We start from the raw sequence: 24,141 nt of genomic DNA on the forward strand, positions 1-24,141 counted from the left end.
AAGGGGATCAACTCAAGCCATCTCATTGAGGAACGACAAAAAGGTAGAACCAATTCCACTGTCACATGTATCACTCAAGGTAAATGAGGAACCGGAAGCGGTAAGCAACCCCGGTTCAAAATCTGAAATCTTAAATCATGTGATAGAGATAAATGATCATATCAAAACTTGTGTATATCAACTACCTTTTCCATAAAAATTAGAAAAGTTTGGGTTTACTCCATGTTTAGAAGTTTTCATTCTCTTCGACCTACCAATAGAATCCAAAAGGGAGCAAACCAAATGTTTTCATAATTTGTTTAAATTTGGCCTCTTATTATCAGTAAACTCTAGGGATGCAACTGGGTACGGGAATACCCGTACCCGTCGGGGCCCCGCCCCGTTTTTTGGCAGGGATGGGGACGGGGACCAATATGGTCCCCGTAGGCGGGTACGGGACGGGGACGGGAAATGGTATCCCCGTCCCGCGGGGATCCCCGTACCCGCCCCAATAATACCCCGACGGGGATTCCCCGTTTAAACCCCGTTTAGATATGATTTTAAAAAAATATGTATCTGTGAATGAGGGGGATCAAACCTCTAACCTCGAGATATAAGTCCAAACGTCTTAACCGTCTGAACCAAGACTATTTCTTATCAATCATTCACAAACTAATTAAAACATATTAAAAATTATAATTTTTCAAAATCAAATATTTTATTTTGTGGACCTAATAATAACCTAACAGAATACAAAAACACCAACACTTTATTATCTGTCTTCTTTTCTTTCTCTCCAGCCAGACTCCATTCCAACCGCCAACCTAGGATATATTGGGTTGGTGGAAACAAGCTTTTAAGTATCCTACATTGCAATTAATTGCTAGAGATATATTAGCTATTCCTATATCCACCGTGGCTTCAGAGTCTGCGTTTAGCACAAGTGGAAGAGTTATTAGTGATCATCGAAGCAAACTTAAACCGGATACGATAGAGGCATTGATGTGCACCCAAAATTGGTTATAGAGCGAATATAAAGGTACTGAAAATAATTATAACAATTTCTTTTCTTTTCGTGTTATTTTATCTTTGCAAAATGATGATTAATTTGAATTAAAATCTCTATCTTATTGGTTTTTTAGGTACTCGTCTGAGTACAGATGTTCTTGCTCAATATAATCAATTGATTGATAATGAAGACCCGGATGAAGCGGTAATTTATTTACGAAGTACTAATTTTAAGTTAATTGTATTGTTTTATTATATAGTAGTTTCTAATTTTCATTCATAAATCTTTTAATTTTAGGTATCAACAATTACAACCGAAAGTCAATCTTGAAGAATGAACGGGAATGATCAAGAAAAACGAAGTTATGAAGAAATGTTTTTTTTATGTAATTTGGTACTTCTTTTTAATTGAATTGTGGATAATTTTATTGGTATTTTTAGGTGATTGTGTGATTTGGTATTTTTTTATATGGAATTATGAATATTGTGTTGATACATTTCAATTTTTAGGTGATTTTAAATTTATAATTGATAATTTGATAGTAAATGGGTAAACGGGGATTCCCCGTACCCGCGGGGATCCCCGTGGGGCGGGGACGGGGACAGTTTTTGTCCCCATTTAGTTGGCAGGGACGGGGACGGGGAATCCCCGTTTAGGCGGGGACGGGGATGGAAAACCAAATCCCCGCCCCGCCCCGCCCCGTTTACATCCCTAGTAAACTCATTTGAGGCTCCTAATCCATTTTGCAGGTACGGGTTATTTGTTAAGGAATTCGAGTTCCTAACATGGATAGAAGCTTATAGCTAGGAAGGAACTCTATATCAAGCTAACCGACTACAAAAATAGCACTTCTTGGGAGGCAACCCAAGTTTGGATTGAACTTTTTCTAAGTTTGTTTTTTTTAATTTAATTATAGATTTCTGTTTTTAACTTTAGTCAGTAAGTTGTCTTCTCCACCCTAAACTCTTTCCACACAAGCTTTATTGTTTGACTTGCAATGTTGGAACTTATTACATCATTTATGTCACACCCGACCCAAAACGGTATCGGATGTGAACAGCAAACATGATAACGAACTTCTAGCAGTCTAAAAGCCAAACTTATTTTCTAATAGATAATAATTTATTCGGACTACCTAAAGTTTATTTAGTTATTTTGGCTTGGGCTTGATAATTCTATCAAGCTTCTACGTATCCCGAACGTTTTTTAATCTTTAAATCGAGAATGAAACCCACGTAGTTCTACCTATTTTAGATAGTTCTCTTAAATTTCGTAAGTAATTTATATATTGATGGACATGCTAATCATTTAATTTATATATTATCTATATAATTATACAGATAAGTCATTTTATTAAAACGAATCAAATCGAACAAACATTTTATCAAACTCACTCATGAACAAATAACCGTTTTATCAAACCAACTCATAATCAAATAAATCGCTTTAACAAACCAATAATTTTTATCAAACTATTTATGTCCGTCACCGAAATTATAATCTGTAACACTAAACTGGTATCGTTAATTCTGACTGAATGTTCAGTTAGACTCGTGACACTGCTACGAGTCTATCCGTACATATTTTATATTCCAAAGGCTTGTGCAAATTGTATTTAATACAATATAAAATAATCAACTATTTTTATGGGTCTATTTTAATATGTAAGATAGTAATTTATACTGACGTTGTTAATTTAGATCGATATATCTCTAAACTCGTAGCGCTCCTAATACCGAATTGAACTTTCACTTCGATACAAATCTAAAGGACAACTGTCTAAATTTTATATTTTTAATAGTAATCCATCGGCGATAAATTATTAATCATAAATCTAAATCAGTTAAAATTTGACAAAACTACTGTAACTAAACTTACTCAAAATCATACCTAAAATATTATAAAATTAATTTCAGTCTAAAATACGGTTACCAAAATATCATCATCGGCCATTGGAAATCCATCGGTGTGACCAAAAAGCCAGGATCGCTTTTTCTCTCCATCCTCTTTTTATTCACTTATATGTAAAATTTAGGTGAGGACACTTCCTTATGGTGAGAACACGCACAACTATGTCGTTTTTAGTATAGAAATCAATAAAAACCAATAATTTTAATCAAACTATTTATGTCCGTCACTGAAATTATAATCTGTAACACTAAACTTGTAATATCCTGATTTTTTTTGAAAATGTATATTGGTTAAAAAAAATATTTGAATTAATTATATATATCTTTTAAAAAATTAGTGATTGCCAATTGTTATATTTGATGAATTTGTGTATGTTATTTATATTTAAAGTTTTTTTTAAAGTTTCAATCCTGCACAAAAACTTAGTATTTAAATTTGAATATATTTTCGAAAAAAGTATATCATGGTGGTTTTTTTATAATTATCCTTCTTTGTTTTAATATATATATATATATATGTATTTTAGATATACTCTACACCTTATTCTTCTCCTATATTTAAACTTTCCATTCTATTTAAACTACTTAACCTCTTAACAAATAAATAATCCAATAAAAACCAGTTTTGAGGGCATAACGTTTTCTCTGCACATCCGAGTCTTCTCCTTTTCACCGAAACCTTTTATTTTAGCCGTATTCATCGATTTTGAACAAGTTGGGAAGCAATTTATCTTACTCTTCAAACAACAAACGGTAATTTACTCATTAGTTCTTGTTCTTTTATAAAACCATATATTTAGTATTTATTTTTCATGGTGTTAGAAAATTGTATTTTTCCTACGTATAATAGTTTTCACTAAATCGTATTTTAATACCAATTATTATATTAATTCACTTACTTTGATTCCCCAATAGTTTAGTTTGACTCAATTTTATTTGGGTTGTAGATTTTATCAAGTATAATAGAAAATTTTGGAGTAATTTTAGTTGGATTGATTGAATAGGAAATTTGACGGTATTCAGATTGATTGGAAAAATTGATAACTAAGTATGTTTTAACGAAATACTTTTATCAAACAGTTTTCATGCCAGAGATTTCAAAATCAAACAAATAGTGTCATAAACCATAATTACCACTCACCTCGAACTCCAAATAATAGCCAAATCCAAATCTTAGCTATCAATCTTCCCAATCCATCCGAACACCGTTAATTTCCTATTCGAGCAACATATCCAACTAAATTACTCAAAAATATTCTATCATACTCAATGAAATCTACAACCCACATAAGATTGAGTCAAACTAAACTATTGGGGAATCGAAGTAAGTGAATTTAAATGGTATTAAAATACGAATTTAATGAAAACTATGATACATAGAGAAAATATAATTTTCTAATACCATGAAAAACAAATACTATATATATAAATATATGGTTTTATAAACGAATAAGAACTAACGAGTAAATTACCTTTGTTGTTTGAAGAGTTAGATAAATGGCTTCTCAACTTGCTCAAAAAATCGACGAGTACGGCTAAAATAAAAGCTTTCGGCGAAAAGAAGAAGAACTCAATTTTTTGTAGAAAATGTGAACCTTTAAAAACTATTTTTATTTGACTATTTATTTGTTAAGAGTTTAAACCAAAATTGATAACTTAAATATAGGAGAATAAAAAGGTAGTTGGTTATATTAATATAAGTTTATTGTTAACAAAATAAAAGAACTAACCCAATCCACCACTGATTTTTATAAAGTCGAAATACTGAGGTTGTTTTTTTTTTCAAAAATTAAATTTTAATATTTTAAATGCCATACATATCCATATTATATATATATTAATATAGTTTGAAAAATCCAAAATTACTAAGTAACATATTATTTTCAGAGGCAAATACTAAAAAACATACATATAATTCTATCAAGCTTTCTACGTATTCCGTTTTTTAATCTTTAAATCGAGAATGAAAGCCACGTAGTTCTACCTATTTTAGATAGTTCTCTTAAATTTCGTAAGTAATTTATATATTGATGGACATGCTAATCATTTAATTTATATATTATCTATATAATTATATAGATAAGTCATTTTATTAAAACGAATCAAATCGAACAAACATTTTATCAAACTCACTCATGAACAAATAACCGTTTTATCAAACCAACTCATAATCAAATAAATCGCTTTAACAAACCAATAATTTTTATCAAACTATTTATGTCCGTCACCGAAATTATAATCTGTAACACTAAACTGGTATCGTTAATTCTGACCGAATGTTCAGTTAGACTCATGACACTGCTACGAGTCTATCCGTACATATTTTATATTCCAAAGGCTTGTGCAAATTGTATTTAATACAATATAAAATAATCAACTATTTTTACGGGTCTATTTTAATATGTAAGATAGTAATTTATACTGACGTTGTTAATTTAGATCGATATATCTCTAAACTCGTGGCGCTCCTAATACCGAATTGAACTTTCACTTCGATACAAATCTAAAGGACAACTGTTTAAATCTTATATTTTTAATAGTAATCCATCGGCGATAAATTATTAATCATAAATCTAAATCAGTTAAAATTTGACAAAACTACTGTAACTAAACTTACTCAAAATCATACCTAAAATATTATAAAATTAATTTCAGTCTAAAATACGGTTACCAAAATATCATCATCGGCCATTGGAAATCCATCGGTGTGACCAAAAAGCCAGGATCGCTTTTTCTCTCCCTCCTCTTTTTATTCACTTATATGTAAAATTTAGGTGATGACACTTTCTTATGGTGAGAACACGCACAACTATATCGTTTTTAGTATAGAAATCAATAAAAATCAATAAAAACCACTAAATGATACTAGTGGGAATTGAACTTGGCACTTCTCATTTACACTCCACCCTACTTACCACTAGGATAATTGCTTCTCTTATACATTATATTACGCGATGTTTAATATACCGTTGTGCTAGTAGCTTTTATTGTTTAATATTTGACGCATGCACTTATTAATATCGATTAAATATGCATAATTGCCTCAAAACAAATGTGCATAATAATGAATTTTCAATAGAAAAAAAGAAATGTGCATAATAATGAATTATTAATAGAAAAAAAGAAATGTGCATAATAATGAATTATTGATAGAAAAAAAAAGAAATGTGCATAATAATGAATTATTAATAGAAAAAAATCCAAGAATATGCTCCAATTTCCTATTTATTTAATTCCTTCATATTATAATTTATGTTATATAAGAAAATATATTTTTTAAAACATATGTTTTAACTTTTAAAACACGAACTATGAAGTTTAGAACGTACGACATATTTTTTAGAACATACGTTATGTTTTTTAGAACATGCGTTATGTTTTTTCGAACATGAGTTATAAATTATGTTATAGAACAAATGAAAAAACGATCCAGATATCTACTGACTTTTTTAAAATATTATACTTAATTTTTGAAAGACAAACTATATATATTTTTAAACATACGTTAGAACATATATTTTAACTTTTGAAACACGAACTATGGAGTTTAGAACGTACGACATATTTTTTAGAACATACGTTATATTTTTTAGAACATGTGTTATGCTTTTCGAACATGAATTACAAATTATATTATAGAACAAATGAAAAAACGATCCAGATATCTACTGATTTTTAAAAAAAAATTATACTTAATTTTTGGAACACAAACTATAAACTTTAGAACATACGTTATGTTATTTAGAATGTGAGTTTTTTTTTAAGAAAAAAAAATGGTCCATGTATTTACTATTTTTTTAAAACATTATCTTAATTTTTAGAACACAAATTATAAAGTTTAGAACATATGTAATAATATTTAGAATATCGTACTTAACATTTTAAAACATAAATTACAAAAATATAGAGAAATTAAATAATAAAAAATTAGAGAATGTTCTTGGATTTTTTTTCTATTAATAATTCATTATTATGCACATTTATTTTTCTTTATTAATAATTCATTATTATGCACATTTAATCGATATTAATAAGTGGATGCATCAAATATTAAACAATAGAAACTAAAAGGGCACTGGTATATTAAGCAACGCGCGAATACAAGAAAAACAAATGGTTTAATGGTAAGTATTGTGTAGTGTAAATGAAGAGGCCCTAGTTCGAACTCCACCTGCAGTAGTGTTTTTTTAAAAAAATTTCCTACTCAAAACGATGTAGTTTTGAGTGTTCTCACAGTAAGAAAGTATCATCACCTAAAAAAATGTTCTCACAAGAGCCATCTCTTATATATATGTGCTGACAAATTGAATTTTTTTTATCATAATCGTAATAGTTTAGTGGAACTATATTAAGTTATTGAAAGATTAACTATGATTCAAAAATTAATATATTAATTTCAAAATATCAATTAACATTCTTTAATTTATATCTTTTTATAAAACTAAACAAAAGCTATTAATTTACATCTAAAAATATTAAATTAAATTCAATAATAAGAAATCATCAAATTTATTTTGTTGAATATAGATATATATTGAAACAAAAAACATATATGTATATATGTAAATCAACCAAATTAAGCCTTAAATCAACATGAAGCATAATCAATAGCTTCATTTGAACCGTAATTTCACAATAAAAAGCAAAATCATGAAAAACCACAATTTTACAAAATTTCTGCATAACCCTAAAACATAAATTTCTGAAACTTCTTTGATTATATATATATATATATATATATATATATATATATAACTCGAAATATAGTTGATAGTTACTTACCTTGGCTATTAATTGAAGAAAATACACCCGTTCAATTCTCTTCTAAATCCTGTCTAAGACGTTTCCCTCCAAACACTGTCGAAACTCAAAAACTCTTCGGTTAGGACTTAGATCTGTGCATAAGGATGCTATCGTTCCAATTTCGAGTGATTCGGACGGTCGAATCTCCGTAAATCAAAGAAACAGTGGAGAAACGGTTCAGGGAAAACTGATAAATCTAAAAGAATAAAAAAAGGAAAGATAAAGAAGATGTAACCACCTGATATTTGAGATATATATCTCAAATTTGGCAAACATTACGTTTGATCCTCCATCTTTCTATAATTTTAAAAAAATTATCCTAACTTTTAATTTACACCTAAAACCATCGAATTAACTTCAAACTTTTTGTATAACACCAAATAAAAATCACACACCCAATAATTATCATATATATTACTATCAAGGTATAAATTCTAGAAATTTAGACCCAGACGTGACAACTAATAACATATGTTTAATAGAATTAGATGTTCACTACTTACTAATTTGGTCATCAAGGGTTTAATGAGACAAAAAATAAATGGATGTATCCAAATAAAAGATCAAGGGTAAAGTTCAAATAAAATCCTTATGGTTTCACTAATTTTTAGATAAAGGACTGTAGTTTACTTTTTGTCAAAATGAGGACTAAGGTTTTCAAATTTAGCAAAATAAGGACTTTTTCGATTGATACTATTAAAATCACCATTGACGACTTCAAAAATGACATATTTTAAAAACTACTAATATTCTAAGCAACTTTAATTCTTCAACTTTTTTATTTGGAGATTATTTAGATGATATTTGGTAAAGAGAGAGAAAGTTAATGTTTAGAGAGAGAAAGTTCCAAAATAGATGATTTTCTAAAATCGAAAATGTAGTTCCATAGAAAATATGGCATTGAACAACTTTAATTCTTGAAAATTTTCATTTTCAGGTCGTTAAAGATAGTTTTAATAGCATTATTAAAAGTGTGAAACCTCAATCCTCGTTTTGATAAAAAAAAAGTAAACTATAGTCCTTTATCTAAAAATTAGTGAAACCACATGAGTTTTATTTGAACTTTTTGCCTATAGCATTTTAAATTGGATTAAATTACTCACTTAATTAATAATAATCTAATAACTAAAGAAATACAAATTAGGTGCATTTAGAAAAATTATCTCACATAACTATGTTAAACAAGAAATATTATAGGCAAATTAGGCAAAAAAAAATAAAGGGAAAAAAGTTTAAAAATTACTATGATTTGTTAGGATTTTGCTCAAGTCCATATGAGAAATAAAGTCTTACATGAGTTCTGGTTAAAATTATATTTATATCTACCGTAGGGTTCTATTAACCAAAGTGTGAACCGTTAGTCTGCCAGTTTTAATGCTAAAGAGACCAGTAGCTAATCTACTGGTTTCATAATTAAAAAAAATACATTTTTGAATGTTTTAATTGAAATTGGTAGTTAGTGGATCGGTTTCAAAAATTCTGTTTTAATTAGACAGGACAATTAATGACTTACATAAAGTTTTAAAAATAATATTTTAAAATCGGTACTTATACTTTTTTTTCAACCAAGTGCTTATACTTTTGAAAACTTTAATTTAACTTCAAACAATTAATTTTTAAACTTTATTATTTAATTTTTGAAAAATGGTTATTTAGATTTTTAAACTTTATTATTTAATTTAAAAAAAATGGTTATTTAGCTATCACTTTGGATGTAGATCTTTAACTCTTTAATTTTCAATAATATAAGGTTAACATTGATTTTGATTGAAAACGTTATGATCAAATTGGAAGGTCTAAAGTTACTCTTAAATAATAGTCAAAACAATCTTTTAAAATTTTCGGTGATTATTGAATCTTCCAAACGAGTTTGTCGATAATTGATGTTTAGAAGGTCTAAAGTGACTGTTAAATAATAGTGAAAACATTATTTTCAAATTTTCGGTGACGTTAAGCTAAAATTGATTTTGCTTAGAAACATCATGTTTAAATTTATACTATTACGTTAATGCTAAATAACCATTTTGAAAAATTAAATAGTGAAATTTAAAAATTAATTTAAAGTCAAACTAATATTTTCAAAATTATAAGTACTAATTTTAAATTTTTCATTCAAAATTTTCAAAACATTACATAATTCCACCGATTGTCTATTAATTATAATAGAATTCTCGAAACCGGCAGACTAGCTACCGATTTCTTTATAATTAAAAACGATAGATTAGGCATTGGTTTCGCACTTTAGTTAATAGAACTCCATAGTGGGCATAATTTTTAACATAGTTGAATCCTTTATGTTCCTGAGTAAGCCTTTAATGAGACAGAAAAATGATCGAATGATAAACCAAATTTGTGAATAATGAACTTAATGAATGATTGAATGTGTACTCACTTTATTTACAATGCACTTGAGTTAATAGTTTCCACTAAACTGGAGTTTATTTACTTTAGGCCACTAAATCCGTTATTTATTGGCAGGATTAGAGGCAACATGCTTGTAACATACTAATCCCTAATAGGATTGGTATTAATACCCCAAATCGTATCATGTGACTCAATCTTATGAGTGATTGTGTGATCTTTTGCGATGATCCTATGTTGATCCTGGCTCACGTGTGATCGTGTTACCTTTCTTGATCATACCACATAAGTTGGTTTATATTTTCTTTTATATCACCTACGAATATATTATAAGAACACGTGATATTTAGTTTAAGGATTTATTAGGCTGGTTTATATTCTTATATATCACCTACGAATACATTATAAAAACACGCGATATTTAGTCTAAAAGTTTATTAGATGGATTGTGGGTCAGACTTTCTAAGTGATAATATTAACCTACTAACCTAAAATAACATAAATAAATAGAGAAATTATTATAAATTATTATAAAATGAACTTGTGGAATTTGTTTTATCCAAACGATGATTGAGGTTTTCGGTTTCTATTAGGAGATGACTGATGTTTTTTATTTTGCTAAAAACAATGATTTTTTAGTTTGGTAATGCTAAATGACCGTTAACGATATAAAAATTAAAAAATTACAAGAATTAATGATATTCTAAACAATTTAAAATCTTGTTTTTTTTATTTTGAGGTTATTTAGGGGTAATTAGTATTGGCGATCAGGTAATAATATCAAAAGGTCACAAAAGTTCAGTTTGTCTCAATAAACTCATTTAAGTTTATTTTATACCAATAAAATCACTCTGAACATTTTTCACCATTTCGGGTCTATCAGGAGTATTGCAGAGCAGCACAAACAAGAAACAAATATGGGGAGATTGGATCCCCTTGTCTAAGTCTTCTTATGGGTTTTAACCGGCCTTTGGGCTGCCCATTAATAAGAAAATACATGGTAACAGAGGAGACACACAACATTATGAGCTGGATAAAGGAAGGTGGAAACTGTTGGTCCCTAGTAATTAGTTCCAGGGGGGTTAGGAACTAATATAACTTTTTCGCGTTTAATTAAGCTGACTGAAGGTTATTTTGAAAGTTTATTAACTCAGCTTTTGGTCAGCTTGGTGAAATAAGTTTCAAGACAGCTTTAGTCAGATGTTGACCAAAGTTGTTTTCTTGTGAGTTCAGAATTGACACTCTTGGAGGTCAGCTTCTAACTCAGCACCACTTATTTACTCAAGATCAGCTTAGGCAATTTATATGTTGAGTAAATAAATCAAACAGCACATGCAATTATAAGAGAGAGTTTAGATATTACTCAGTATCACTTATCCTGGTTCGGTCTCTCTGCCTACGTTCAGTCCCCAGAGTCCTCCGGGCTTTTTGAATCCAATACCGAGCTCTTTAATGGTAGAGCACAAACCAATTACAAGGCAGTTGAATATGCAAGAGTACCTTCCTCTATTCGTCTACTCAACTCCTACTAAGTGCTATAACCCAGCACTTAGATTTCTCTACCACTGAATGCTTACAACCAAGCACTCAGCATACACTCTCAATATACCTATTGATTACAGACTTGTTCTTCTTTAGCTAAAGAACACTTTAGATGATTACACAATAATCAATCTAGCATTTACACAGAGTATAAACAGTTTGGTGTAAGATTTTCTTGTATTTGAGTGCTTTCAAGATTTTCTCTCTTGTATTTTTCTTTTGATGCTTCAGTTGTAATCCAAGGTTCTTCATTGTCCTTTTATAGAAGGAAATTGCAGATTTGGATTGTTTGAATTGTTGTTACCATTAACACCAAAACGGTTCTTTTGGGGGACAATTTCTAGTCAGCTTCAGACTGTTCCGCCATTCCCTTTCTCTATTTTCTTCAGGCGTCAGGTTTGTCTTCTTGCGTCTGGCTTGTCTTTTTGTGCCAGTTGTCTTTTACCAATAATCCAATGTCCCATGTCTCTCGAAATTAGTCTTCTGTGTATTTTCGAGGTTCCAATTATTGGTGCAGAGGTTTGGCAGACTTTGTCCTTTAGTGAACAGATCCTTCATGCTGTCCTGACTGTAACTCAGCATCATTCGTTGTCTTTGAAAGTTCAACTTCTATACTGAGTTCCTTCGTGGTTAGCTCCGTTCTGTTTATACGCTTCTGAAGAAGTCTTCTGTTTTAGTCACCTTTGTTCTGGCAACTTAGACTAAAAAACTTCTTATGCAGAATTCTACTCCACTCAGCTTTTATTCTGTCATGCTGAGTTCCGTTCCACTGAGCTTTGCTTATGCTGACTTCTGTCATGTCTTATATATATTTTCGCACTCAACATTGAAAAAACATATTAGTACAATTAAATCAAAGCATTTAAATTTAATCGCCTCTTAATCATGGATGATTTTGTCAAATCAAAATCTTGTGGAAAGGTGTTTCAACATCATATGAATCATCATGCTCTCGAGAAATCCCCATTCTATTCTATCATATGCCTTGCTCATGTCGAGCTTCAGCGTAAAATTTCCCGTCACCCCTTTGATTCTTGTTTTCATGTTATGAAAGGCTTCAAAAGCCAATATGGCATTATCAGTAATAAGATGACCCGGAACGAATGCAGACTGAGTGTTGGATATAATGCTTGGGAGTACTAGTTTCAATCTGTTAGCTAAAACCTTAGGTATTAATTTGTAAATCACATTGCACAAAGCTATGGGTCTAAGGTTTTGCATTGTGGACGGGTCCTTAACCTTTGGTATCAGTGTGATAAAAGTATGATTAAGATCCTAGGACATGCAACATCTATTCAGGCAATCGAGTACAAGCCCCACTATTTCATCACCAATAAAGGACCAGCAGTGTTGATAAAAAAATAGGGGACATACCGTCTGGCTCGGGGCCTTTGTAGGGTGCATTTAACTCAAAGCTCTGTTAATTTCATCCCTTCAAAAAGGTGTTGAGAGAGTCTCTTGTTGCTGTTCTGAGAGGAAGTTTTCCATCGCACTAATGTATTCGACCATGGGTGGTGGATTAGACAATGCAAACAAATTAGAGAAATAGTCGAGCACTACGGAACCAATGCTCGGGTCCCCCTCCCTCCAAATTCCATTAGAGTCCAGTATTTTCCAGTGTTCATTTGTTCGCCTGCACGCGGAACACTTAGCATAAAAAAAACCCGGTTTTGCGGTCACCAGAACGTAGCCACTCAACCTTTACTCGTTACTGCCACCTTATTTCCCCCCTTCTCTGAAATTCAGTGATCTGCTTCTCCAACTCAAATTCACGTGGTACTGTACTTGGGTTCGTGAACTGCTGAAGCGATGCGAGTTCTTTTGTTAAACGATCCCCTGATTTTTTCATGATAGCGAAGGAGTTTCGACTCCACCTTTTCAGTACCTCAGTTACAGACCTGAGTTTTTCTAACACGAAAGTAGCACAATTGGGTTGCTTCAAATTTTCCTCAATTACACGGTTACAAGTTTTGTCTAGGAGCCACATGGCTTCAAAGCGAAACTTGCCCTTGCGTCGAGTTTGTAACTAACCATCACCCTCACAATCAATTAGAATAGGATTATGGTCGAAGGAGATGCGTGCTAATGTGCAAACCGTGTTATTTGGGAATAAATCAATCCATCATGTGTTTGCCGTGGCACGGTCAAGTCGTTCCCAGATTGCTTCATCCCCCCCCCCTTCTTCTATTATACCATGTAAAGGGAACCACCTATATAACCCACATCGACTAGATTGCATCTGTCAAGGCACTCATGGAATGCATCCATCTCCCTATCCTCCCGAAGCCTGCCTCCTTTCTTCTCGAAATTCCAGAGGATCTCATTATAATCTCCAAAACAAATAAGAGGCAGCTGATCGAATCCCTGCACGTGGCTTAGAAGTTCCCACATATGTTTTTTATTGGCTTTCTCAGGCCAACCATAAATCCCAACACCTCCCAAAACCGGATTATTAGACATCTTAACAATAAAACAAATGCAGTGTAACGAAAAAATTGTAATTTCAACTTCCAATTCTTTCTTCCACCCAAGAATCAAGCCCCCGCTCATAACTAGAGCCTCCATGATAAACAAGTTGTAATTTGGGAGAGTCAGATACAAGATAGGACAATCGCTCTTCTTTAGACGAGTTTCCATCAAAAAGAGAAAATCTAGATAATTTTCCCTCATTAGATTTTTGAGGGTTCGGAGCGTCCAGGGATTACCCATACCCTGGACGTTCCAGCTTAGGACTTTCATTGAGTAGGGTGGGGCCTGACGCTGGCCTCCACCCTCTGGTTCATTGTCAAAAGAATCTTCTTTCTATCAAACTCATTCTCTTGTACACACAAATTATCTGTCAGGCTCATATCCCGCTGTCTCTTGGACCCCCACAGGATTAGAATTCAGATTACAAGGTGGTAAGCCCAAAATATACCTAATATACCATCTATAATTACATCAATATTGCTACGAATTTGTGCTGTTTATAACTGTTTAGAAAGCTTTTACTCTCGAATATGTTTCTTTCATGCAAGGTACATAATATTTGGTAAAATCCAAATAGGAACGAAAGGAGCTCAAAAACAGAAGAAAGACCCTACAAAAGGAGTCAGAGACGATGAAAAATTAATAACGCCAAATCAAGGACGAGAACGAAAGTCAAAGACCACGAAAAGTTCTGTGCCGCGACCGCGGACCCCCAATTAATAATGCTCCCTTCAACTTCTCCTTCCCTTCGTTCGAAGACCAATTGATGCTCCCCCGTTCTTGGTAGAGAATTAAATATTCTCGGTACGAGCAAGAGTCTGTAGAAGCCAAGTTGCACACTTTCGTTTTCGACGAAACACGATCGTTCGGGTGGATAAAGACATCCCTTCACAATGGATACGATCCTTCATAATGGACACGACACTTCAATCAAGACTCTTCAACATCTATAAATAAAGAGTTGATGGAGAGTTGAATAGAGAGAAAAAAAGAAATTAGTATAGAATTTATGCAGAAATTCTGAGTCAAGTGATTCAGAATTTACATTTCGATTCTGTTCAAAACAATATGATGCACACACATTGTTTATTCAATAATAACAAATTTAGTAGCGTTTAGAAATTATTCCAATTTAGTTTTCATTTTGGTAGTAGACCGACTCAGTCTCTATTACGAAGATTCAATGAGAAGATTGAGTAGAGGATCCGCCCCTGAGCCTGACAAACTCTAACGAAACCCAAGGAAATGATTGACACCCCGTTCACTTGCAAGTCGTCGAATGTTTCCATGCTCCATGTTCTCTGTAAACTTGTATCAATTTATATTTCATCTAATAAAGTCTGTTCTATTCGATAGATTTTTATTTAGCACTTTGGTAAAGGATCTGAAGTGGATGCTGGTGTTTTCATTAAAACGTATTTAATTCAAAATATTTACAAGGAAACTTTGTTGAACACTTAGGAAAATTATTATCTCGAAAGAGTTTTAATTTGATTAAGGGCAATTATCTGGGAAGGGTTTTGTCATGTTCAAAGCCTAATAATTAGAGGTTCCGTCATTTATTTCATCTTTATAATTCATACAAAGTTTAAAGTTGTTTTTTTTGCTTAATGCAAACAAATACGTTTGTTTACTTTTCTAAAAAGTACTAAACGTCCCTGTCTTGCGAATTCATTCTTAATTCAGAATATTTTTCTAACAACTTCATACTCTAATCTAATTCTCATTCTAGCAATTTCAAAACCAAAATCCAATTCAACAATTTGCATATTATAACCCTTAAAAATAAATCTAACTGATTCAAAATAAGTTTTTGTTCAAAAACGTTCCCTATGGGATCGATATCTTTTTATTACTACAAGCGTATACCGTGCACTTGCGAAAATCGCACAACAAGTTTTTGGCGCCGTTGCCGGGGAATGCCAAACTTTTCGAAAAAAATTTAGATTTTTCGTACTTTATTTCGAATCTAGGTTTATTTATACTTATTCAAAATTTTATATGTTAATTATTTTTAATTACTAACATATTTGCTTTTCAAAAATTTTGTTTTATAGGTAGTTTCGGTTCGTGCAAAATTTCAAGTTCATGCGCAGTTCTCGAAGTTCGGGCACGTCACCAAACCCTTTTGACCCAGAAATTGAAAAGACCCTCAAAAAGAAAAACAAAAACAAGACACCAATAAAAACCAGAGTTACTGAGCTAGAAGTTATGGCCACACTCATGGATTACGCTAGGCCAGGAGTGGCCGGTGTAACTAATAATATAGTTAGACCCCAAATTACTGCAAATCAATTTGAGATTAAGCCAGCATTACTTAATATGTTATAAAATAACGTAACATTTTACGGGTTACCTAACGAAAATCCTAATGTCCATTTGACAAATTTCTTGGAAATTTGCGATACTTTTAAAATACCAAATATGACTGCAGAAGCCATCAATCTTCACCTTTTTCCTTTCACTTTGAAGGATCGAGCCAAAGAATGGTTGACTTCTATGCCATCCGCATCATTTGAGACTTAGGAGCAATTAGCCCAAGCATTTTTATCAAAATTCTTTCCTTTAGCAAAAACTGCAAGAGTCATAAAAGAGTTAACATCTTTTTCTCAAAATGATAATGAAACTCTTTATGAGGCTTGGGAACGATTTAAGGAACTTCAACATTTGTGCCCACACCACTAATTTCCCGCTGAACGTTTAATGAAAACATTTTATAATGGATTGAACCCTACAACGAGAGGTTCATTAGATGCTATGTCAGGAGGGTTATTCATGAAGAAGACGTCGGCCCAAGCAAGAGAACTTTTGGAGGAAATGGCAATCAATAGTAGTATGTGGCCCGCGGAATGTTGACATATACCAGTGCCAAAACCATCATCCTCGAATACATCATCAGTTAAAGGTATAGTGAATCTTGATCCTATTTCGATGTTACAAGCCCAATTTTCTTCCTTATCGCACAAAATTGATAGGTTTATGGCACCGTGTGATCCTAACGGTAATCCAATCCCAACGGATGTGGATTATGAAGGACTGAGCGAAATAGAACAAGTAAATTTTGTCCAATGACAAAATCAAACTAATAACCCTTATTCCAATTCATATAATCCTGGATGGAGAAATCATCCTAACTTTAATGGGAGAGATAATAACAATACTGCAAACGCTAATCAAAATCGTACTACTAACTATCAAATCAATCAAGAGATACGATTAGCACTTTATCTTCTAAAATCGACAAATTTATTGATGCTATGAGCGGAAAAATAAGTAATCACGACGATGGTTTTAAACGGATCGAAAATAAATTCGACCAGCTTATTAAAAACCAATCATCTAACATCCATAATTTGGAGGTTCAAATTGGACAACTCGCTAAATCAATTCCATCCCGCAAAGAGGGAAGTCTTCCAAGCCATACGGAAGAAAATCCGAAAGAGCATGTTAAGGGTATCACTCTTCGTTCAGGGAAAAATTACTTAGGCCCGGAAATGCCCGGAAATTCAACATTATCAGGAACTGATTTACCAAAGTCCAACGAAGATACATTAAACCAAAAAGATACACCAATTGACTCTAGTACAAAAACTTTTGTACCTAAACCACATTTTCCACACAAAGTCCGCAATAAGGACTATGACAAACAACTTTTAACATTTTTAGACAAACTTAAAAATTTACATATTAATTTGACGTTTATGGATGCGATTACGCAAATTCCCAATTATGGTAAATTCCTCAAAGATTTAATTTCAAAGAAAATCAGTTGGGAAGGAATTTCATCCATTTCACTAACTGAAGGTTGCAGTTCGATTGTGTCAAGCAATTTTTCCACCAAACTCAAAGATCTCGGATGTTTTACCATTCCGTGTAAATTGGGAGATATTGAATTCTCAATTTGTCTTTGTGATTTAAGAGCAAGCATTAACTTGATGCCACTATCCATTTTTAATAAGTTAGGCTTAGAAGAAGATATCAAACGTACCAATATGGTTTTGCAATTAGCGGATCAAACCACTAAAAGACCATACGGTATAATTGAGGATGTTTTAGTTAAAGTTGACAAATTTATTTTTCCTACCGATTTCGTTATTTTAGATTTTGCTTATGACATTAATTGTCCGCTAATCTTTGGTAGATCGTTCATGAACACGGGACGTGCTCTAGTTGATGTGTCGGAAGGGAAAGTAGTTTTACGAATAGGAGATGATAAGATTGAGTTTGATGTGAACCAAGCGATGAAATATCCTATGGAAGATTTTGCTTATATGAAACGTGATTTAATTGAAGAATGTGTAAATGACATTGTTCAAAAAGAAGAAATAATAGAACCTATAATGAGTGAGGAACTAGAAGATAAGGACCCAGAACCTTTGATTCTAGAAGATGGACCAGTTCCACTTTCGATTATAGTTCCACCTAAATTAGAACTTAAAGAATTACCAAGTCATTTGAGGTACGCTTTCTTAGGCGAAGGCGATTCTCTACCTATAATTATCTCTAACAAATTAACACAAGTTCAAAAAGAGAAATTGATTGTTAGAAATAGGATAGGAAGTATGGGTTGGAAAATTTCAGACTTAAAAGGTATTAATCCGAGTATTATAATGCACAGAATTCACTTAGAAGAAGATAAGCCACCTAAAGCGGATAGGCAAAGACGCCTAAATCCGAATATGAAAGAAGTAGTCAAAAATGAAATTACTAAACTTCTGGACAATGGAATCATCTATCCTATTTCGGATAGCGAATGGGTTAGTCCAATCCATTGTGTACCTAAAAAGGGAGGCATAACAGTTGTAAGGAATGACGAAGGTGAATTAATACCTACACGAACCACCACTGGTTGGAGAGTTTGTATAGATTATAGGAACCTTAATAAAGCAACTAGGAAAGATCATTTTCCTCTACCTTTCATTGATCAAATGATCGAAAGGATAACCAATCACGCTTTCTACTGTTTTCTAGATGGTTACTCCGGATTCTTTCAAATATACATTTACCCGGATGACCAAGATAAAACAACCTTCACGTGTCCTTACGGAACATTTGCATATAGGAGAATTCCCTTTGGTCTATGTAACGCACCTGCAACATTTCAACATTGTATGACTGCAATTTTTAATGATTTCATTGAAGATATCATGGAAGTTTTTATGGATGATTTTTCAGTTTATGGAGATTCTTTTTATTCGTGCCTAAAAAACTTGGATAAAGTTTTGTCTAGGTGTGAAGAAACAAATTTGGTATTAAACTGGGCAAAATGTCATTTCATGGTTGACGAAGGAATTGTTTTAGGTCACAAAATATCTGAAAAAGGATTAGAAGTGGATAGAGCAAAAACTTCAGTAATTGAAAAATTACCCCCTCCAACTACTGTTAAGGGAGTAAGATCATTTTTAGGACATGCCGATTTTTATAGAAGATTTATCAAGAATTTTTCTGTAATTTCCAAACCACTCACTAATCTACTCATGAAAGATTCCACCTTTGATTTTAATGAAGATTGCGTTAAAGCTTTCGAAACATTAAAAACAGCTTTAGTCAGTGCACCTATTATTGCTAAACCCAATTGGGATTTACCCTTTGAAATTATGTGTGATGCAAATGATTTAGCTGTCGGATGTGTTTTAGGTCAAATGAAGGATAAGAAACTTCATGTCATTTATTATGCAAGTCACACACTGTCCGGTGCACAATTAAACTACACCACAACAGAGAAAGAAATGTTAGCAGTAGTTTTTGCATGTGATAAGTTTAGGTCATACTTGTTAGGTTCAAAAGTTATTATTTATACTGATCATGCAACATTAAGATATTTATTTGCTAAAAAGATGCAAAACCACGTCTAATTAGATGGGTTTTATTGTTACAAGAATTTGATATAGAAATAAAAGACAAAAAGGGAGTAGAAAACTTGGTCGCCGATCATCTATCGAGACTTGAAGATGAGAACGGTCCTATAGGTGAAACTATCGGTATACGAGATGATTTCCCTGATGATCATCTCTATCAAATGAAAAGCGTCATGTCACCATGGTATGCAGATATTGATAATTATCTTGCTGCAAATATTGTTCCGGAAGGATTAAATTTCCAACAAAAGAAGAAATTTTTCTTCGGTATTAAATAATATTTTTGGGAAGATCCTTTTTTGTTCAAGACTTGTGGTGACGGGATAATTAGGAGATGCATTGGTGAAAATGAATATGAATCCATAATGTTGGAATGCCATTCTAGCTCTTATGGAGGACATAATGGAGCTAACAAGACAGCAGTTAGAATATTTGAATGTGGTTTCTTTTGGCCTACGATGTTTAAAGACATCTGTTCCTTTATCACTCGTTGTGATAAGTGCCAAAGAACATGAAATCTAGGTAGGAAAGATGAGATGCCCCTCACAACTATATTAGAAGTTGAAGTCTTCGATATGTGGGGAATAGATTTCATGGGACCTTTTCCCCCTTCTTTTGGTAAAACTTACATATTAGTTGCCGTTGATTATGTTTCAAAGTGGGTTGAAGCAATTGCAACCCCGACGAACGATTCTAAAGTAGTCATTAATTTTCTTGACGATATATTTTGTAGATTTGTTTGTCCGAGAGTCATCGTTAGTGATGGCGGTACTCATTTTATTAACCGAAGTTTTGAAACGCTTATGAAAAAATACGGAGTACGCCACCGCGTATCAACGCCATATCATCCTCAGTCAAATGGTCAGGTGGAGATATCAAATAGAGAACTCAAATGGATTCTAGAGAAAACAGTTTCATCTTCAAGAAAAGATTGGTCTTGTAAACTAAATAATGCGTTATGGGCATACCGTACTGCATTCAAAACACCAATAGGAATGACTCCATACCGCTTAGTGTATGGGAAGGCATGTCATTTGCCAGTCGAATTAGAACATAAAGCCTATTGGGCTATTAGGGAACTTAACTTTGATTTACGACAAGCAGGTAAGAAATGTTTGCTTGATTTAAATGAGTTAGATGAGTTACGCCATCTATCTAACGAAAACGCAAAGATTTATAAAGAAAAAGTGAAAAAATGACACGATGTCAAAATTAAACTCAAACACTTTAATATTGAGGATAAAGTGCTGTTATTTAATTTACGACTTCGTTTATTTCCAGGAAAACTTAAGTCCAGATGGATAGGACCATATTTATTCGTCAAAACATTCGATTATGGTTCTTTAGAACTGGAAGGTCCAAACGGAGATCGTTTCAAAGTTAATGGTAATTGATGTAAAATCTATTACGAAAATATTTCACAAATATGAATTTCGTTCGTAACAAGATTATCTGACGTATAAGTCACTCAGTTTTTCTCACACAGTTTATTTTGTTTTATTTCTTTTTATATTTTTGTTCATTTTAGTTTATTTTTCTTTTAGTTTATTTTACTTTTCCAAATGCCATTTTATTACTAGATGACTTTATATTATGATTTAAATGCATAAAATATGTTTATTTCATGATTTTAGATTTGAGTTTAGGAAATTAGAGTGAAATTGAAGTTTCAGGCAATTCTCTGCCGAGAATTTGGAATTCTCAGCCGAGAATCCTATTTTTCAGATTTGTCCAAATAGGTTAGATTTTCTCTGAACTTACCGAGAATAATAAATTCTCTACGGTGAATCAGGAAATGGGTTACGACGCCTGATTTCCACAAGGAAATCAGCGTGTCGCGATCGAAAATTTGGAATTCTCGGTCGCGACACGCGTTATTCCTGCACAATCAGGCCTGATTCATCCTAAACCTTCGGACGAACCCTTTCACAAATGAAACCTTAAGTTTCTTCATTTCCAAAAGGTGTAATTTTATACCTTTTCGCGTTCAAACAACACCTCTTTTCATCATAAACTCTTATAAATTAGTCCTAGGAGATTCAAGTTCTGTTACATATCTTTTCATCCTTGTCAGATTTCTGATTTCCTCATACACCATTTTTCATTACGTAATAGCAACTTTGTTTCTTTCATTTTACACCATGCCTACCAAATACAAACCTTCAAAGCACAATGCTGCCTCAAGCAACAAACGCCCAGACTTCTCCAAACGATATGGAGCGCCTTTTCCTATCTTCAATCACGATGAAGGTAGGCATTTCTGGAGGCTCCGTTATACATTCTTTGTTGGAATGTTATATTTGGATGACTTCTTGAATGATCAACTAGGTATTAGCGATGACATGAGTCGCTATATGGAGCGTTTGGGGTGGAAAAAATTCGCTAATATGCGATTTCCAATCATTGGTGATTGGATTATAGAGTTCTTCTGTACCGTTTGTTTCACTAACAAACGACGGGTTCGTCTTAGTTTTCATCGAGATGGAGAAACATTTACTTTTGGCTATCCAGAGTTGCATGCTTGGTTTGGTTTTCCCCCACAGGATACAACCTGACCTAATCTTGGAAAAGACATGACATCCACAGACATTTGGAGAATGCTTACTGGATTTCGGCGTTTCAATCCTCGACTCGCCTACAATCGATCCTTTCACTCCAACTCCATGCTGTACTTACACAAGTTTCTGTGTCACGGTCTTTTTGGATGCACATTCAGTAACATGGTCCATGATACCGACTTGTATGTTATTGGAGATATATTTCAAGGAAATACGGTTGATTCATCCAAAATTCTGATGGAGGGTCTTGTCGCTGCTTCTCGTTCTAAGGCTAAGAAAGTTGGGTTCGGGAATATAATATGTGGGATTATACTCGGTACAAAGGGTACTATTGAAGTCCCTTGGAGTGATGCGGAGTTCTTCCCGGTGATAGATTATGAGTTTCTAGAGTCTGAAGGACTCGTGAAACGCGTTTTTCGTTCAGGCCCGCATTTTCTCTCTACACCAGAGCGTCATGCTTACGTGAAATTGAAAATGGAGCAATATAGGCTAACAAAATCCCGCTTGATCAGGATGAGTATATAGAATAGTTTAGGTTTATAAGTTTTATTTTTGTAAATATTTATGTCTTTTGTGTTATTTTTCATTCTTTATTTTTATGTTTTGTTTTAAATTTTTTGTAAATATGTGTCGATTCAATAAAATTTCTATTCATGTTTGTTCATTTCTTAATTTTACTATGGTTTGATATATGCTTGTTTCATTTCCTATGTAATCATGGTTAAATCTATATATAAGCCATAATGTTGAACATTTCTACTTCTTAATAACCTAGCATGGTTTTCTTAATCAATACATATATTCGCACTTAATCCAATTTCACAAACTTAATTCATTAAGTTTAATACATTAAGTTTTTCCAATTCATTCAATTGATTAAAATTCTTATAATTAATATATATTCATATGCACTTATTATGCACTTAATAATAATATGATTCTTTTAACTGGTATGCATAAATGAACATTTAAGTTTCATTAATTCTCCATCGACCATTTATTTCACTTTAATTCCATTTATTAAAGTTAAACCTTTGGTTTTCCTTTCAATTAATGTCATTTATTTTAGTTTTTAAGTGCAGGGACACTATATATTAAGTTCAGGAACCAATCCATCAACAAAATTGCACAAACCAAGTCTTTCGGCATCCAAATAGCCAGTTTTGACCAATTCTCTACCGAGAATTTATAATTCTCGGTATGAGCAGCAAAAATGGACCGATTTCAGGGCAAAAAATCCCCGAAAGTCACGTGCCGCGGCTTTGCTATTCGCGGTCGTGACACGCGATTTATATGCCCTTTTGATTCCGATTTTTTACACAATTTTTGCCTATTCCTCTTCCTATTCTATCTATACATCTACCTAATCTCCCCTATATAAACCTACCTCTTACACAAACCTCACATCACCTCTATTTTTACCCAATCCCTTACTCCAAACTCTTCCCCATAAACCTTTTACTCTTCCCAATTTATTCATTACCATTTCTATCCTCTTTTCCATTCAATCACTTCCAATTACCACTACCAAACTCATTTTCAAGCTTTGCTCTTTCTCTTAATTCCTTTTTCTTCATTTTCTTCTCAAACCCTAAACACCATTACCATGGTAAGAACTAAGCGTGTTGGTAACAAGCCCACTGTTACGGAAG

General features: G+C 32.6%; 1 non-coding gene and 1 pseudogene across 1 annotated transcript; one reads left to right on the forward strand and one right to left on the reverse strand.

Annotated features, from left to right (window-relative positions):
* LOC136222735 (uncharacterized) overlaps positions 1–24,141 on the forward strand; it is a 72,809-nt pseudogene that overhangs the window by 31,830 nt on the left and 16,838 nt on the right.
* LOC136225007 (small nucleolar RNA R71) lies at positions 16,654–16,760 on the reverse strand. The gene has a single exon (XR_010686747.1). It is a non-coding gene; the product is annotated as a small nucleolar RNA R71 (small nucleolar RNA).

This window comes from Euphorbia lathyris, chromosome 3 (genome assembly GCF_963576675.1).
Source record: "Euphorbia lathyris chromosome 3, ddEupLath1.1, whole genome shotgun sequence".
Lineage (NCBI taxonomy): Eukaryota > Viridiplantae > Streptophyta > Magnoliopsida > Malpighiales > Euphorbiaceae > Euphorbia > Euphorbia lathyris.